Source organism: Lipotes vexillifer, unplaced genomic scaffold (genome assembly GCF_000442215.2).
Source record: "Lipotes vexillifer unplaced genomic scaffold, Lipotes_vexillifer_v1.1 scaffold469, whole genome shotgun sequence".
In the NCBI taxonomy this organism is placed as follows: domain Eukaryota; kingdom Metazoa; phylum Chordata; class Mammalia; order Artiodactyla; family Lipotidae; genus Lipotes; species Lipotes vexillifer.
In genome coordinates this window covers 2,815,162-2,822,289 of record NW_006788006.1, presented here as the reverse complement: position 1 = coordinate 2,822,289, position 7,128 = coordinate 2,815,162, and positions in this window count along the sequence as shown.

The window sequence follows — 7,128 nt, the reverse complement described above, 5'->3', positions numbered from 1 at the left end:
CGGGGGTCGAGCGCCCGCCCGGGCAGGGAGAGGAGGGGGCGGTGCGACGCCGGCGGCGCAGCCGATTGGTCGAGCCCGGGTTGGCACCGCCCCCGGCGACCCCGCAAGCCCCGCCTCTATTTAAAGATCCCTCATTTCCCCGCTTCCCCCTTCGCTCCCCAGCGAGCTGCTGCTCCTCAAACTCACCCTTGCCCCGCGCCGTGGAGAGGACCTTAGCGAAGCGAAAACTCCCGACCTCGACAGCCTTTGAGAACTAACCACTCCTTTTCCAAAATCAGGTCCCCAAACTCCAGCCACCTCTCAACATTTGCGCGCCTGGGGGCTGATCACACCACGCACTTGCTGAGGGGACAACTTTGCAAAGTGACTGGACATCTCCCTCCTGAAATGACCTCATCAAAGTCCTCTCCGTGTGGGGGAGTCTTGGGGTAGGAATCAGGATGTTGGCAAGTAGAAGATGCCTCGGAGTTGGGTATGGGGGCTTCCAGGGGTGGAGGGGGGTGCCTGCTGGGGCAAAGGTAATCTTCTTTGGAAGGAGAGAGCCCACTCAGACTTAGCCCCCTCCCCCAGTCCTAACTCCCCAAACCAATGCCAGGATGGCAGAACAGCAGGAGACTATTTTGGGGGTCCCGCAAATGGTGTCCCTTTCCCCTGGCACTGAGGATGGCCCTGGGCAACATTCATTCAATGTTAATGGCCGCTCAGAGGAGCCGCGGGGACTGGAAGGTGGGGAGCCCTTACCTCCTCCTTTTCCAGGCAGCCTCACTACCTCAGCCTCACCCTGTCCCCACCCTGTCACCTGGGTGACTGAGTCTGGCTCTGTCCTCCCCAGCCCAGGGGCTCCTGGGGGCAGCAGCTTCCCCCCAGCTCTCTCCCAGCCCCCCATCTGTTTTATTCCTGGCCCTGAGCTTTGGACCAGGTCAGGAACATCTGATGGCTCATCACTGCCTGAGGGCAGCTGATCTGTTTTGTTTCTTCTGCGGTACCCAGAAGATAGCTGAGCTGAATGAATAAATGAGCAGACAGCTGCTTGGGCAGGGGGTAGTGTCCTGGGGCAGTGATGGTGGTGAGGCTGAGCACAGCCAGGTGATGGCCAGGGGTCAGCAGATGGGACTCCTGTTCCCTCCTCTCGAGAGCCTGTTCTTTAGCCCAGGCTGTCGGGGACACCCTGAAGGCCTAGCCATGGTGACAGTGCACAGGTCTGTGATAGGTGGGAAGTAGAGGCCGGGGGACCACCCACACCCTGCTGTATCCACAGGGGCTGCAGGAGTGGGGCTGTGGGAACCCTAAAGGGATGCATTCTCAACCATGCTCCATCCTGCATCCCACTCATCCACTCACCAGCCACCCATCACAGGCCTCCTCAGACTCCCCTCAGCTCATTTCAGGCCTTTGCACTTGCTGTTCCCTTGCCTGAGCCACCGGGGGCTCTTTCTAAAGCACAACAGTGATGGAGCCACCCAGATCTCTCTCGGGGTCTGGCACACATCCTTGTGCCGCATTCAATGCCCTGTCCCCTGACAGCCTGAGCCTGCCCCCGTATGGGTCCCTGTCCCACGAGAAGCATTCTCACCGTGCCTACGGGTTGACCCTGGCCTGCACAGACTGCTGTGGTGTCCCTGCAGCATCTGATGCTTTCTGAATTCAAGTCCAACAGGTAAACGTTCAGAAATTCACAAAAGCATCGGCCACAGCCCCCAGAGGCTTCTCCAGCCCTCCCACCCTACCCAGGCCCTGTAGGCTCTGCATCTACCTTCTCTCTCTGGAAACATCGCTATTTCCCTTTTGGGCTCACCTGCCCTGAGGAATCAGGGACCTTCTTCAAGGAGCTGACAGTCAATCTGGTGACTGTCACCTCCTGCCCAAGTTGGCCATGCTATCTGCTTGAATCTCACCCCTCTGAGACAAGGCTGGCATTGGTGGACAAAGGTAGGGGGTGGATGAAAGTGAAGCTCTGGGTTGGATATACCTGAGTCTCCATTCCAGACAGCCTCTCAACAGCCCACAGTCGGCTGGAAGGGACCTGAGGAACATGCAAATGAACTTCAGCTGGGAGGCCCTCAGGACTCAGCCCCAGAAAATGACCTACAGACTGGTGAGGGGGTGGAGGCTAAACACAGAGCCCGTCCTCCAGGGGCCCGAGGGCTGGGCCACAAGTTCAGGGCAGTTGCCGTGGGTCTGGGTGCAGGACACCTGGGAGAACCTCCCAGGAACTGAAGGACCCAGAGGCAGTGGCCTGAGGAGGGGCAGACTGGCCACCTCCCCCTTCACCCCCAAGCTGCGCATTCACAGAAATCTCAGACCCATCCTGGGTCTAACCAATGACTGCCTGGAAGGAGGCGGGACCCTGAGTCCCTTGTGAGTGTGGGGATGGCAGAGTGGGGAAGGTATTCACTCACTCACTCTCTCATTCATTCATTCATTCATTCATTCACATACCCACTGAGCTCCTTCTCTAAGTCTGGTGCTGGGGATGCAGAGTCTGAGACAGATACAAACCTGCTCCTCTTTGAGCTGATCTTCTAGAGAAAGGGAACAAACCTCTCCACGTAAAGGACTACTAAGGCTTCCACACAAAAGCATTGGAAAAGGATCCCATGAAGTTGAGAAAAATAGGAATGGGGATGGGGAGCCTTTAACTACAATGGTCAGGGGAGGCCTCTCGGAAAAGAGAACATTTGAAAGGGGCCAAGGGGCCACCCCGGAAGAGCTGGAAAAGGGTACACCTGGCAGAGGGCACAGCAAGGGCAAAGGTACTGAGGTGAGACAGAGGAGGGTGTGTTGGAGGAAGAGAAGGGAGACCAGTGGGGCTGGAGAGAAGGAGTAAACAGGGTGGGGCGAGTCCCAGAGGCGGGCAGGGGTCCCACTCACAGGGCTGTGTGTGGGAGGGCTCTGAGCAGAGCGGAACTCCTGGAGGGTTAAGGCCCCTAGTGTCCTGTGAACTATGAGGGCAGGAAGGGGACAGGAAGGTCGGGGGTGGGGGCGGGGGGAGCTGGGGCAGGCATCACAGAGGGCTTGTTCCTGGGTTCTCCAGTATTCAGGGACCTGGAGAAGCTTCATTTATTCTATCGGCATTTATTGAGCACCTCCTGTAGGCAGGGTTTGCACCCCAAGTGAGGGATACTTGTGAACAAAGTCACACAAAATCCCCCAAACTCACGGTTTCATGCCAGTGGGCTAGATAAGACCTTGAATCAATAAATATATACAACTGGCCCTTGCAGATGGTTCACAGCGGAAATGAGGCCAGGGAGGGGTGGAAAGGGGCTGTGCCTGGCATCCCCTGGTCCTCGCCGCGGGCAGCCCAGTGAGGAGCCCTCAGTCCCTACTCTGAAGGAGGAGGTGGGAGCCTGGGTGTGACACGCAGGCAGGGAATCGGCTGTGTCATTAGCACGGAGTTCCCACAAGCAGCTGAGGTCTGGGAGACCCTGCCACATCCACCAGGGGACCTGCCCTGGGGCTGTCTTTTTCATTCAGCTGGCAGCAGCATCGCTGCTCCAGACACTTAACTTCCCCTCCCTCCCTCCTCACTCTCGATCTAGAAGGCTCCAGACTAACTCTCCCCCCCCAGAGTCCCCCACATCCAATGGGACCCCAGGCCTGTCCACCTAAATTCTCTCCAGGCCACCCCTCTGTCCCCATCCCTACAGCCCCTGCCTTGGCATAAGCCCTGGGTCAAAGGCTCGATAGTCAAGCACAGCGCCCTGCTGCGTAGCTGTTCTGGTTTGAACAGTATCTCTCCCAGATTCCAGTTCATCCAGGACCTCAGAATGTGACCTTATTTTGCCACGTTACTGGTCTTTGAAGATGTAGTTAAATTAAGGTGAGGTCATACTGGATTAGGGTGGGTGCTAATCCGATGACTGGTGTTCTTATAAGAAGACCACATGAGAAGACACAGACACACACACACAGGGCAGAAGACCACATGAAGACAGAGGCAGAGACTGGAGTGATGCAGCCACAATCCAAGGAACATCTGGTGCCACCAGAGCCTGGAAGAGACTTCTCCCAGAGCCTTCAGAGGGAGTGTGGCCCCAACACCTGGATTTCAGACTGCTGGCCTCCAAAATGTGAGAGAATATATTCCTGCTATTTTAGGCCACCCAGGTTGTAGTCATTTATGACAGCAGCCCCTGGAAACTCACACAGTGGTCATGGACAACAGACTGTCCCTCTCTGAGCCTCAGTTTCCTCAGCAGGGCAACAAGGACCCTCCAAGGGCAGGGGGAGGGGCTAGGGAGCTAATCCTCATTAAACGTGCCGGGCATACTGTGATGGCTGACTGGATGCTCCCAGTTGCTACTGGCCTGATCGTGACCTGGACCATTTCAAAAGCTCCTTCCTGACCGCTCGGGCTCCAGTCCAGTCTCTGCTAGGTCCCCACAGGGATCTTTCCTTGCTAAAATATGATCATGTTGCTGCTAATTCCTAGTGCTCAGTGGCTCCCCGTGGCCTGCACGGCATCTGTATGGATAGATATCGGGCATGGCTCCAACTGGCCACCAGCAAACTCCTATTCACCCTTCAAGACCCAGCTCAAAGAGCAAGAACACCTCCTCCAGGATGCCTTCCTAGATTTCCCCAGGCACAGTGAATCCCTCCTTCCCTCCCCATGGTCCCTCAGCATGAGGCAGAAACCTGGCCACAAACAGTTCATCCTCCATGGCCAGCTCAGTCCCAGAATCTGTCCACTCTTCTCTATCCCTGAGACCCCACCCTGGTCCTGGCCCAGCTGACTACTCAGATGCCCCTTTGGCCTCCCCTCTGGCCTTCTGTCACTTCCACTCCTGCCCCAATAGTCCCTGTTCTCCACAGAAGCCACAGGGGCTTTTGAGAATCATAAATCAGACTATGTCTCTCCCCTGCTCACACACCCTCCATGGCTCCCCAGTGTTTTGCATTCCACTCCTTCACCTCAGCCCCTGCCTGCAGACACCCCTGCCCTCACTTTCCTCCTTGCTCATTCTGTTCCAGCCACACCAGCCTCCTCACTGTTCCTCAGACATGCCAAGCTTCTTTCCACCTCAGGACCTTTGCACATGCTGTTCCCTCTGCCTGGTATGCCACTCTCCCAGCTCTTGCCTGGCTGGCTACTCCTCCTCTTTCAGGTCTTAGCTCATCGTCAGCTCCCTGGAGAGGTCCCTCTGCCCAACTGCAGGAGCCTCCCCTATGCCCCAGTCATTCTCTAATACATCTCCATGTTTTATTTTCCTCCCAGCACATATCACAAGGGCATATTTGGCCCTGCCTCAGTCCTTGCTGTGTTCCCAGTGCCCAGTCCTGGGCCCGGCATACCATAACTGCTTAGTCTTTGTTGCTTGACTAAATGATCCCACACATCTGGGACTGGCACTTCTGTCCTCTTCACATAGGCAGCTCACTGCCGACGCCAGAATGTCCATCAACATTTGCAGGAGAAAGAAGCAGCAAAGGAGCTGCTCCCCAAGGGTTGTCCCCAGGGAGTGAGGCCACGGGATCTGGGGGGTGGGGACTGTGGGGGTTAGGGTCCCTCCAACCCAGTTCAACTCCCTCTTTCTGGCTGTGTGACTCTGGGTGGATCACCGAGCCTCTCTGAGCAGGTTCCCCACCACCAGTGATCAAAGAAAGTGGACAGTGATTCTCCAGGGGGCTCTAGAATGCAGTGATAATAATAATAATTATTATTAAATTATTAGTATTGTTTCAAAGGTTGGCACTTTTTTCTTACATCACCAGTTTTTCTATCCAACTCCTGGCCCCCTGCCCCCGACCCCCAAATGTGACCTGAGTTTGCGATTCACTCACCCTCCCTCGGGTGCAGGGGTCTTCCTGATGAGGCACCACCAAACAGCCTGTCCCCTTCAGTCCCGCTGGGCTACCACTTGGCTGGCAGGGGGTTGTGGCCGCTTTTCTTTCCCCCTTGACCTGTAAGGACCAGACATGGGTTGTGGGGTGGAGCAGGGCCCCAGGAGGGCAGGGGATGGACAGCTCCCAGATGGCAATGGTCTTTAGAACAGATCTACACTCTGACAAGCTGGGTTACCTTGTAAGTTTTAGGGAAACTCAGGATCAGTGGCGTTGTCTGTCCAGTGGAGCCCTGTTTCCTCCCACATGCCCCTTGGTGAACCCCGGCTGATACATTCCCCCCAGGCCCCCTTCCTTGGAGGCCCCCCTCCTTCCCCTGACACTGAACGCTCTATCTGCCTTTCCTCATGCAGCTCCCTGTCTTCTTCCTCTCCCCTCCTCGCCCCCACCAATTCCTTCACCACAGGGAGTGCTGGGTGGGTGAGGCTAGGATGGGCTGGTGTGAGGATAAAGGAGTCAGGAACCTCTGGCTTGACTGGCTCTATTCTTGGCCGCCCCTAAATCCTCCCCTTTCTGCAGCTGCCCTGGGAACTGTAGCTCCCTCACAGTATTCGCTGTCTATACAGGGCTGTCTCCAGAATCCCCATATGACCACAGTGCCCATGTCTTGCCCTGGAGGAGAGGGCAGAAGGGGACACAGGGCAGCCCCATGGTGCAGAGGGGGGTGGGGGAGACCCCAGAATGGGACCGAAGGGAAAACTCAGCTGGCTGTGAACATCAGAGCTGTCCTGTCTTTTGCCAGCGTCTGGGGTGGGAGCCAATGGCCACCTGCATGGCTCAGGGGCTGCCTGTTCTAGCCAGGGGGACTTTGGAGTTGACTCTGGCCCTGGTAGGGCAGGGGAATGGTAGAAGGTCAACCAGCAGATGGGTGAATCAGATTGGACATTATTCTACGAGCTCACGATGCTCGGCTTGCCGATCTGGAATCCCCCCCACGTCCCAGGAATTTCCTTCAAGGTCTTGGGCAGGCTTGGGGAGAGGGGCTAGGGGGCATGAGGGACCTCGGAGCCAAAAGGAGGGAGCCAGGTGGTGGTGGTGGGGCTTCTCCATTCACTCCTGTCTGGGCCTCTAGCAGGGCGGAGAGACTTGGGGAGAGTGAGAGAAACCCTCCTCCAGTTCCAGGGTCCCCAGACAGGGCCCTCACACCTGTGGTTAAATGCAGGGAGCGGAGGACCCTAGAGCTGACACCATCCGCTGGGTTCTGAGGTTAGTGAGCCACAAACCCGGCTCTGCTCCTGCCCAGCTGCATGACCTTGGCTAAGTGCTAACCCTCCCTGGGCC